Genomic DNA, 12,143 nt, shown 5'->3' on the forward strand with positions numbered 1-12,143 from the left:
AGTAGGACACAAGACAGGACATAGATAATGTCCGTTTGACGTCAACAGTGTGTAACATTTTACTTTTTTGAATAGGACAATGTTCCTCTCCAGTAATTTTTAGATTAGTTACAATAAGCTTACACTGCAAGAGAATTCGCTTGTATTTTTCAATATGTGGTCTGTTGTCGGTTTGAAGGCCTTCCATAACATCGGCAACGTAGTGCAACTCCACCGAGAGCTGTCTGGAGTAGGGTGGAGATAGCAATGTGAAAGTTGCGAGCTCTCGAAGACGATCTTCATATTCCTAATGCGATTAGGACATCGTATACTCTTGACGACGTTTAGCACCTGTGCGGTCAGTCACCCAATTTCAGAATTCATTTTGAGTAATCCTGCTAAATTCCCAAAATATTGTCTTTTTATATTGATGAGTAATATGGATAGTCGTCACGTTCATGTGCCGTCTACAACGCAAATTTAATGTTACTATCCTAGGAACTAACCTGCAATACGTTTTGTATTTCATAATCGGAACTATCTGCATTAACCGTCATCAGAGCAATGTCAGGGAACAGAATGCAGCAGTGCCTACTTGAGGACCTGCTTGAGTCGTGTTCTAAGGAAAGGGTAGTTGCTGGTTCACATTATATTACACTAGCGAGAAGTACCGTCTTTTCCTTTTCTCTGCAAACATCCAGAACTAAATTCAGTAACTAAATGCTAAGAATATATTTGCATTGTGCCAACTCAAAGATCAATAGATATGGATATAGATATAGATTTTTATATTTAAAGCCATTCTCGTTCTGCGTTGGAATAAACATCATTCATTATTTGCTTGTTCTTGTTACGATTGTTATTGTCATTCTCTCACTCGCAAGAGTCTTATGCTGATGCTGTATCAATAAATTATGCCATTGGATACAAAGCGGTTTAGTTTTGAGACCTAACCCACGAGGGGGGAAGGCACAGTGGTCTGCTTCAGGAATTCCAAGCAATAAAACACAAAAAACAACCCAGGAAGCGTTCGAACAGCTACTTTCACGCAGAGACATGCATTTGGAATCTGTTCATCGTTACGGGGTCAATCAAGAGGGTAACATTACTGAAACAATGATCGGGCTACTTAGTATATAATAGAGCATACAGATTTCAAGGAGGAAACGTATGAAGACGCAGACTTCCTCGTTATCAATATGTGCGGCATATCTTTCGTGTTAACGAAAGTAAATTCCCGCTTTACCTCTTCTTACGTGTCAAATGAAATGAATGCCATGAGGAATAGAATATTTGTTGACTGCGTCTCTTCTTGCTTCCATCCTTACCAACATATTTCTTCATTCTCGTGGTAATCATGACATTCTATGTGCATGCTGCAAACGATTGCAAGTGGACAAATTCGACATCGAGGTGCAAAGCGTTTGGTATCTTACATTATATTCAATTCGAATAAGCTTCCGGTGTATTTTTACTTCGTTTGTATCTTTAGATGATTATGAACGTTACGGAAATTTATCTCACATGCTTTATGTTGAATGAGAAACATTGAATGATCCGTTTTGCTTTCCCTACGTTGAAATGATATAATGTCGGCGTCAACAGCCTTCTTCCACGCCGGAAGCTGAAACTTGTATCATTCTGGATTAATGATAATTGAATGTCTCATATGTATACATAGCCCACAAGGCGACGTCAGAAACCATCAGGGGAGAACGCCGCATAAAAACCAAACGTGCGCGCGCGTCTCCACTCTGAAGAACCGTATCGGAGAATCACGGCAAGCATTTCGCTGAAGAGCTGCCTCGTCAGAGAGCCGAGAAATGGCAGCGTCGTAGCAAGTATTTGTCAACACTCTGGTAGTGCATTTACTTCCGGGTGTAGGTCGGCTTTACCTCGCTAAATTCACTTGACATTCGTTTTCCACATCGTAGACTCGTACGATATAATCCACTGCAAGATGACACAATTAGAAAGTGTATTTAATTTCTGGACTCCAAGAACGGCGTTCTTCACATAAGTAACACCTGTTTGTGTGTGCATTCTGGAGGACGACGGTGCAATCCCGCGCCCGGCCATCCTGATTTAGGTTTTCAATGATTTCCCTAAATCGCTTCAGGCAAATGCCGGGATGGTTCCTTAGGAAGGGCACGGCCGATTTCCTTCCCCATCCTTCCCTAATCCAAGCTTGTGCTCCGTCTCTAATGACATCGTTGTCGACGGGACGTTAAAACAGTAATCTCCACCTCCTCTGTTTGTGTGTTTAAGGTTGCGTTTTGAGGCTCAGGCAACATCGCAGTGACTATAGTCCGCCTCTGGCCGCCAGTGTGTCGTTAGCTCAGAGGTTCCCTTGTGCGTTGCAGTGCTTGTACTATAAGTTCGAATCACGGTAGAAGCCGCTGACTACAACCTTTTATTTTCCATTTTAATTAATGGAGTTGCAAACTGCTAGTAAAAATTTCTTATGCGAAATCTGAAGAATGCCTTTAAACATCAATTTTCGTCCGATTTCGACTTAGTAAATTAAGTTAATATCATGGATTTCTGCTTTGCAAATTCCAAGGTGCTTCACTGTAAAATAGGTCCTGAAAAGATTCAAACCGACTGTCAACGATATAAATTTGAGCTTTGTTCGTCATATAGGTCTAACATGTCGGAAGGTTGTTTATGAAGTGCACATGTTCATTAATATAGTTCCCATCTTCTAAATTTTTGCAATAGCATTTAACTGTAGATGTTTTCTAACACCGGCGTTAGCAATTCCTTTCCGTTCTCTGAAACCTTCAAAACGACAAATTTTTCTGGTTTAAATCTGATGACCTTAACTATCACTTCCGATCAACAATAAATACTTCATGAACCCATACATGGAACTCCAAATGTGCAGTGTGCCTGCACTGCTACAGAGCATGCATTGCAAGGTATTCACACAGTTTATCGCATAGACTTACCATAAGGAATGAAACAAGAACTGTAATACACTTTACACCACAGACGCTCACTCTGGCTTGACGAAAACATCCAAACATTGACCAAAAGTTGCACAAATAATTAAGTTTGAAAGGAAAAGAAACGAGGTATGAAGCATTTATAAATTCATCGAATGTAGTGAGGTGGTTTAATTTCGTCCCAGTCTATAAAATTAATTTCGGGCCATACTCAGCTCTTGCCGATTACCCGCCTACTAATCAGGGCGTCTGTCTCCGTTGCTTTTGAGCGTGAATGGAAATTGTAGAAATTTTCTGTGGAGCAACATTTAATAATAAAGCGTTTTAAATCATCAAAAGCGATGAGCGGTAGCAGGGGCTTTTGATAAAGAACGGGGAAGTGCAGCGCCGCTGCTGTCGCCACGGCCGCTGCCAGTAGCCAGCAAATGGATCCCGGAGCTTTGCCGCATACGGCGTCCAGAGGAGGACAGTCTGCAGGAAATCTGCCGCAAAATCGTTACTAGATAAAATTTTGATATCGGTGTGTCACAAAGCGAAATAGATTGAATCTGCGCTACCATTACATTCACGTCTTCAGCATTCAGACAGAAGAGGCTATAAAAATATTTTATGCCAGCTGCTCTCAATCCACTGACATTATGAACAGAAACAACGCACGCTACCGCTAGACCACAGGCGTAATCAGCCTAGAGTCTCTCTATCTTGGGACAAGTTTTCCTCCAGGAAGTGCCGCAGTCTACAGTGTTGCCAGATTGTGCAGATGACCGGACTTAGAGAATTAGCGAGTTGGCCAGTTTTTTTGTCCCATGTCGCGATCGGCGCGGACTTAGCCTCTGAAGCGGCCGGCCGCCGGTCGAGTTTTATGTCAAAGAGTGTACCTGAACGTGTAAATGGCGGCAAAATAGAAGTGCAGATCTACCTTAAATCAGTATTTATGCAGATAATTTTTTTAGGATTTGAACGTTCATCTTCTTCAGTACATTGCTTAGAAAATATAACTCGTTTGATATAACAAATTGTCTAAAGGTCTCTTATTGAATCTCCTTCCATATCTTCCATCTGCGAATTTGCACGCTTGTCTTATTATGTGGTTCCTTGTTTTGTCTAGTAGCTGTATGTATTCATACAATATATGACGTTAGTTAATTGTATTGCCTTCATTTGATTCTACTTTCAACTCTTAGTGTGTCGTTTACTTTCTTGTATGGCCAGCTCTTCTGTAAGCTATGGTTCTTATGATAAACTTAATTACTAAACTTTTATCTTTGTGTAAAGCCATGACGAATCGTAAGAAGAAACTAAGATTTGTAGGATTTAGCTCTTGTATCCCATTTGGACTTATTTTTTCGTATGTTAAACTACATTTCCTACCGTAGCCAGGTTTATATCTAGATTTTCATTTCTTTGTAAACCACATTGACAGCCGAGGATTGCCGAGAAAGTAATACACCGCATTTTTTCCCCAGCTGAAAACAATGCCAACAATGCGAAACTTACGTACGTATTACTTGAAGTCTCCTGTGTGCGCGCACAAAGTTTCAGTCACTTCCAACACACAGCGTAGCTGCAGGACAGTTTCAAAACGGCATCTGTAGGTAATGTACGTTACAAGCAACGTGGCGCCATTGAATTTCTCACTGCAGAGAAAGAAACTGTGGGGAATATTCACAAACGGTTTTTCAAAGTCTTTGGAGCATCTGATGTCGAAAGAATTAGAGTTATTCGCTGGGCACGGAGGGTGGCGTCATCAGAAGGCGGTTCGGCGGAGCTCCACTATTTGCAGCGGTCGGGGAGACCATCCACGGCTGTCACACCTGACACACCAGGCCTCACCCCCTCGGACATCCGCTTGTTTGGGCCATTTATGAAAACATTTTGAGGACGACGAGGAGGTGATTTTTATTTTATTTATTTTTATTTATTTATTTATTGTTCCGTGGGACCAAATTAAGGAGAAGTCTCCATGGTCATGGAACGAGTCAATACATGAAATTATAACACGATATTAGAAACAGATAAAATGAAATATAAAAAAAAACATATTCAGGTGACAAGTCGTAAGTTTAAATGAAGAAAATCAACAATGCAACACTGGAATTTGCTTAATTTTTTAGCTCTTCCAGGAGCTCCTCGACAGAATAGAAGGAGTGAGCCATGAGGAAACTCTTCAGTTTAGACTTAAAAGTGTTTGGGCTACTGCTAAGATTTTTGAGTTCTTGTGGTAGCTTATTGAAAATGGATGCAGCAGAATACTGCACTCCTTTCTGCACAAGAGTCAAGGAAGTGCATTCTACACGCAGATTTGATTTCTGCCTAGTATTAACTGAGTGAAAGCTGCTAACTCTTGCGAATAGGCTAATATTGCTAACAACAAACGACATTAAAGAAAATATATACTGTGAGGGCAATGTCAGAATTCCCAGATTTTTGAATAGGCGTCGACAAGAGGTTCTCGAACTTACACCACATATAGCTCGAACAGCCCGTTTTTGTGCCAAAAATACCCTTTTTGAATCCGAAGAATTACCCCAAAAAATAATACCATACGACATAAGCGTATGAAAATATGCGAAGTAGACTACTTTTCATGTTGAAGTGTCACTTATTTCAGATACTGTTCTAATGGTAAATAAAGCAGCATTTAGCTTCTGAACAAGATCCTGGACATGGGCTTTCCACAACAGCTTACTATCTATCCGAACGCCTAGGAATTTGAACTGTTCCGTCTCGCTTCTGTTCTCGCAGTGAAGCTCTAGCTCCGCCCCCAGGACAAGGATTGGTACCGACAGGGCATACACGCCCTTGTTTCGCGCTGGAGGAAGGCCATAGAACTGGATGGAGAATACGTGGAAAAATAGGGTGTGTAGGTAAAACACCATTTTTTCGTGTGTGTAGTTCTCTTTATGTTCAATAAAGAACTGTTGAAGAAAAACAATGCGGTGCATTACTTTATGGGCAACCCTCGTAGTTGTTGGAGATATTTTTTCCAAAATCATACTGTTTATTCTAATTTTCGATCGAACTGGGTCCCTGCTACAAAACAGGATTTCTTTACCCTTAAACTGGAGAGTCGTTAATAGTTAATTAATCTTTTCGTACAAATAAATTTACGCACTCTGAATAGAGTACACACTAGCTTCAACATTTATTTGTGCAATTACACAAAGATTTAATACTCGGAAAGAGAGGCACCTACAAGAGAATTACACTCTTTTGTTTACAAAACAACAGTCGTGATGATGCAAGGAATGCTTCTTTATGACTTTAACTACGCAGCTAGAGATTATCAATTTCTTCAGACCGCCTGACCTGCAAAGAGGAAAATTCCGCAGCAGATAGACAGCCCGTCACGTATCCTCCTCCCAAATGAGAGCTCAGAGAGAGCTTAAATGGAATGGGGAAATATGTTTACAAAATACGGAAAAGACAGTATTGTATTTCGTTATTTATTTATGCACTAATTATCATACCTCATGACTGAACTAAAGGTACGCGGCAATGAAAGAGAAAGTGAATTATACTTACGCCCGGGCTATCTCAGATGAAAAATTGTGTATGTGTCGGCTAGCTTACCGGCTCTTTCCACTTGGGAGTCGTAATCAGAAATTGCGAGAAACTAGGTCCCATATTGTGATACCAGTGGCAACTTTATGAATAGTCATGTATTTCGTCATTTCTTCGGTCTATGAGGTAATTTTTTTTCTGATCGTTTGCCACTGTCTACCCGTTATCCACTGTCTTAAGCCTTATTGTTTACTATGCAAACACTTCTGCGTAATTGCAGAGCCATTTTGAAACGTTACACAAGAAATGTTTCTTGCATTTTTAAATCAGATCATCGTTTTATTCATTTCCTTATAGACAGTAGTTCCCCATTGCTTACTGCGTGGGACCCAATCAACTACACGTTGTGCTTCAGGAGGGATGTATAAAAATATGCAGACAAGTTTAAAAAAAATTATGCAGTGCGACAATCAAATGGCTGACTAAAAATATCGTTGCGTCAAGAAATTACAATAAATTAGCTTACAAAATTAATTATATATCGCTTTAATGCAAGATTTATTAAGTTTGCTGTAACAGAACACTGGAATCAAAATCCTACTTGTGCAGATGTTTGGTGACATTTTCCATAGAACGCTAGGAGACATCACGCCATGTTTGGCAGAAGACAACAAGCAAGTTTCATTGATCGTCCGCTTAAGTATGCTTTTTTTAGCTCCTCTGTCTTCGTGAAATGAAACTTAATTATCAGAATTTAATTATAAATGGAGGAACATGAAGTGAGTATTGCCTTCGGCAGAAAAATGGTTAATGTTCTTTTATCGCACAGGGCAAAACTAGCAGAGTTGTTGATTCCATCTTCATTCGATCGACCAGCATTTCATTTTCCTTTGAACTGCTACCTTACCACGAGAAGTGATCTTCGTTTATCCTTTGTAGACAAGCGAACCTATCTTTTGATAGATCTGTATTTCCTCCAACTGGCTGTCTATATTGTAATTTTACCTATCAGGTCACGCCAACAGTAGGTCGAAAACAATTCGTGTTTGATGTTCGTCCTTCTGTTACATTGGTGTCTTAATTTCCATGTCTGCTCAGGTTTCGTTTCGAAACTACGCATTCTATATTTATGTTTCTGTTTCTTATGTTTTCCAAAGTTCCTGCTGGTGCAAACACCTCTACGATGAACAACGGGTCAGGGCAACGCAGAACAGGCACAAGAGACAGCCTTGCTGTTTCGTGGAGGAGTCGTTGATAAGAAACAGTGAGCATCGGAGATGGAGGGAAAGGTCGTTCCCGTTCCGCGGACGGAAACCGAGCTGGTGGAACCACTGCTTGGTAAAATTTTTGCAGGTATTTAGCAACAAATGTAACCAGTATTCGCATGTTCTCGTCTCCCATGTCACACAGCATTAGTAATCTACGAGTGGCGTTAAAAAACACAATTTTTTTTCTGAATGCAGGTTGATTTTGTTCAGGATCCCAATACACCATAGTATTCCCCACTCTTTTGGCTCCGAAACCCTTGTTTCAACATAATCTCACAGAGGAAGACTGCACTGTAGTTCCTTCTCTAGATTGTCACACTGATGACAAAATGGTAGATACCGAAATAGATGACAGAGGGATAGAAAAACAATTAAAATCGCTCAAAAGAGGAAAGGCTGCTGGACCTGATGGGATACCAGTTCGATTTTACACAGAGTACGCGAAGGAACTTGCCCCCCTTCTTGCAGCGGTGTACCGTAGGTCTCTAGAAGAGCGTAGCGTTCCAAAAGATTGGAACAGGTCAGCCCCGTTTTCAAGAAGGGACGTCGAACAGATGTGCAGAACTATAGACCTATATCTCTAACGTCGATCAGTAGTAGAATTTTGGAACACGTATTATGTTCGAGTATAATGACTTTTCTGGAGACTAGAAATCTACTCTGTAGGAATCAGCATGGGTTTCGAAAAAGACGATCGTATGAAACCCAGTTCGTGCTACTCGTTTACGAGACTCAGATGGCCATACACGGGTTCCCAGGTAGATGCCGTGTTTCTTGACTTCCACAAGGCGTTTGATACAGTTCCCCACAGTCGTTTAATGAACAAAGTAAGAGCATATGGACTATCAGACCAATTGTGTGATTGGATTGAAGAAGTCCTAGATAACAGAACGCAGCATGTCATTCTCAACGGAAAGAAGCCTTCCGAAGTAAGAGTGATTTCAGGTGTGCCGCAGAGGAGTGTCGTAGGACCGTTTCTATTCACAATATATATAAATGACCTTGTGGATAACATCGAAAGTTCACTGAGGCTTTTTGCGGATGATGCTGTAGTATATCGAGAGGTTGTAACAACGGAAAATTGTACTGAAATGCAGGAGGATCTGCAACGAATTGACACATGATGCAAAAACGGGAACTGAATCTCAATGTAGACAAGAGTAATGTGCTGCGAATACATAGAAAGAAAGATCCTGTATCATTTAGCTACGATATAGCAGTTCAGCAACTGGAAGCAGTTAATTCCATAAATTATCTGGGAGTGATTTAAAATGGAATGACCATATAAAATTAATCGTCGGTAAAGCAGATGCTAGACTGATATTCATTGGAAGAATCCTAAGGAAATGCAGTCCGAAAACAAAGGAAGTAGGTTACAGTACACTTGTTCCCCCACTGCTTGAATACTGCTCACCGGTGTGGGATCCGTACCAGATAGGGTTGATAGAAGAACTAGAGAAGATCCAACGGAGAGCAGCGCGCTTCGTTTCAGGATCATTTAGTAATCGCGAAAGCGTTACGGAGATGATAGATAAACTCCAGTGGAAGACTCTGCAAGAGAGACGCTCAATAGCTCGGTACGGGCTTTTATTGAAGTTTCGAGAACATACCTTTACCGAGGAGTCAAGCAGCATATTGCTCCCTCCTACGTATATCTCGCGAAGAGACCATGAGGATAAAATCAGAGAGATTAGAGCCCACACAGAGGCATACCGACAATCTTTCTTTCCACGAACAATACGAGAGTGGTATAGAAAGGAGAACCGATAGAGGTACTCAAGGTACCCTCCGCCACACACCGTCAGGTGGCTTGCAGAGTATGGATGTAGATGTAGATCTCCGTTCAATGCGACGTCCTTAAGTGACCTTATCACCTTACTGGGAGGGCTTGTGTGCCAGTATGGTACCACTCAATTGCACGACGCCGGAGCGAATGTCTTGCTGCATCAGTAACGTCGACATCATCCACATACTGCTTCCCGCGGGATGTATCCATCACTGGACGAAATAGATGCAAGTCGGAGCGTACGAGATTTGGGCTGTAGGGTGGGTGAGGAAGACCAGTCCAGTGAAGTTTTGTGAGCTCCTCTCGGGTGTTTGATTGTGATCCGTCGATCACCTCGAATGAGAGACGTTCCAGCATTGCAGGAGTCACAGCTGCGTGCGGCCGGCCGGCTCGCGGGAGGTCGGACAGGCTTGCGCGACCTTCTTGCGAGCACGACAGGCGTCTCACCCAACGACTCACCGTGCTGTTGTTCACTTCCAGGTCTCGGCAGACATTTTGCAAATACCTATGAATATCTGTGATGCTCTGGTTTTCCGCCAAAAGAAAGTCAATTACAGCTCTCTTCCTAGAACGCACCATTCAGACGCCATTTTAAAGGCTACATATAGCGCGCCACATATTGGAACTCCATGAAACAATAGGGCCTGAAGCGGGTATATTCCACGACGTCTCACAACAAATTCCACGTGTTTTGTTCAAATGAAATCTGTTGAGAAAAAATATGTGTTGCAGTACCTACTGAACGTCCTCCATAGTTTGTTGGTTAGTTTAATGTTCCATCGAGTATTTGAACGATATTTTTATCGCAATGATGTGGAACGAATCAGGCTGTGTAAATGCGATTAGTTTCAGTGGACGATTACATGCTGGCCATTTACAAGTTTCTAAATGACACACTTCGTTAAATTTAACATTAATAAACATATTTCAGTTATATTGAGGCAACTACAATTAAAACCATTTTTTTCAGGCTACGAATTTTCAAACGAAAATTAGTCTATGGAATAGAAGAAACTGTGCAGAGGAACCACACATCTTTTACTTGGCGAACGGTTCAAGAAAACTAAACAACGTTTTCGGCAATGTTCGTAGCCAGAGGGGCAAGCTATTTTGTTTTACTCTCGACTCAACTGAATCCAGTACGTTTCTTTTTTTAAATGGAAAGATACACTTTTTATTGGCATTAAAAACTATTTTAAACACGATTACAGTGATATATAGGTCGCTGACGTTCGTGTCGAAACATTAAGCAAATATGAAACGTCCTGACAGATTAAAACTGTGTGCGGGACCAAGACTCGAACTCGGGACTTTTGCTTTTCCGGGACAAGTGCTCTACCAACTGAGCCACCCAAGCACGACTCAAGACCCGTCCTCATAGCTTCAATTCTGCCAGTAGCCCGTCTCCTGCCTTCCAAAATTCACAGAAGCTCTTCTGCGAACCTTGCAGAACTAACACCCCTCGAAATAAGGATATTGCGGAGATATGGCTTTGCCATAGCCTGAGCGATGTTTCCAGAATGAGATTTTCACTCTGCAGTCGAGAAACACGACCACACCATAACACCACCGTCTCCGAATTTTACTGTTGGCACTACACGCGCTGGCAGATAACGTTCACCGGGAATTCGCCATACCCACACACTGCCATCGGATCGCCAAATTGTGTACCGTGATTCGTCACTCCACACAACATTTTTCCACTGTTCAGTCGTCCAATGTTTACGCTCCTTACACCAAGCGAGGCGTCATTTGGCATTTACCAGCGCGATGTCTGGATTATGAGCAGCCGCTCGACTATGAAATCCAAGTTTTCTCACCTCCCGCCTAACTGTCATAGTACTTGAAGTGTATACTGATGCAGTTTGGAATTCCTGAGTGATGGTCTGGATACATGTCAGCCTATTACACATTACGACCCTCTTCAATTTTCGGTGGTCTGTCAGTATATAAAAAAAAAAAAAAAAAATAAAATAAAAAAAGGCTCTGAGCACTATGGGACACAATATCTGAGGTCATCAGTCCCCTAGAACTTAGAACTACTTAAACCTAACTAACCTAGCGGTCACGCGGTTCCAGACTGAAGCGCCTAAAACCGCACGGCCACGAGGTCGGCCTGTACGCTTTTGTACTGTACGTGTCCCTTCACGTTTCTACTTCACTGGCACATCGGGAACAGTGGGCCTAGGGATGTTTAGGAGTGTGGAAATGCCACGTTGAGGCGTATGATGCAAGTGACACCCAGTCGCCTGACCACGTTCGAAGTCCGTGAGTTCCGCGGAGCGCCCCATTCTGCTCGCTCACGATGTCTAAAGACTACTGAGGTCGCTGATACGGAGCACCTGGCACTAGGTGGCAGCAAAATGCACCTAACATGAAAAACGTATGTTTTTGGGGATGTCCGGATACTTTCGATCTCATAGTGTATATGCTGTAGAATGATATCATTTTGCAGCTACGTCCTGTGTTACAAGACCCTACTGCCTGTAAAGCGTGTTGTGAATATACGTAGTAATAGATAAGTAATAAATTAAAACGTTATGGATGATGCGGTAGTTGCGGACGCACTTTGTGTTTATGATGCCGCGCGGTGTCGCAGTGAGGTTTGAGGCGCCATGTCACGGATTGCGCGGCCTCTCCCTCGGGCGTGTGTGTGTG

The sequence above is a fragment of the Schistocerca cancellata genome, chromosome 6, assembly GCF_023864275.1.
Source record: "Schistocerca cancellata isolate TAMUIC-IGC-003103 chromosome 6, iqSchCanc2.1, whole genome shotgun sequence".
Classification (NCBI taxonomy): Eukaryota; Metazoa; Arthropoda; class Insecta; order Orthoptera; family Acrididae; genus Schistocerca; species Schistocerca cancellata.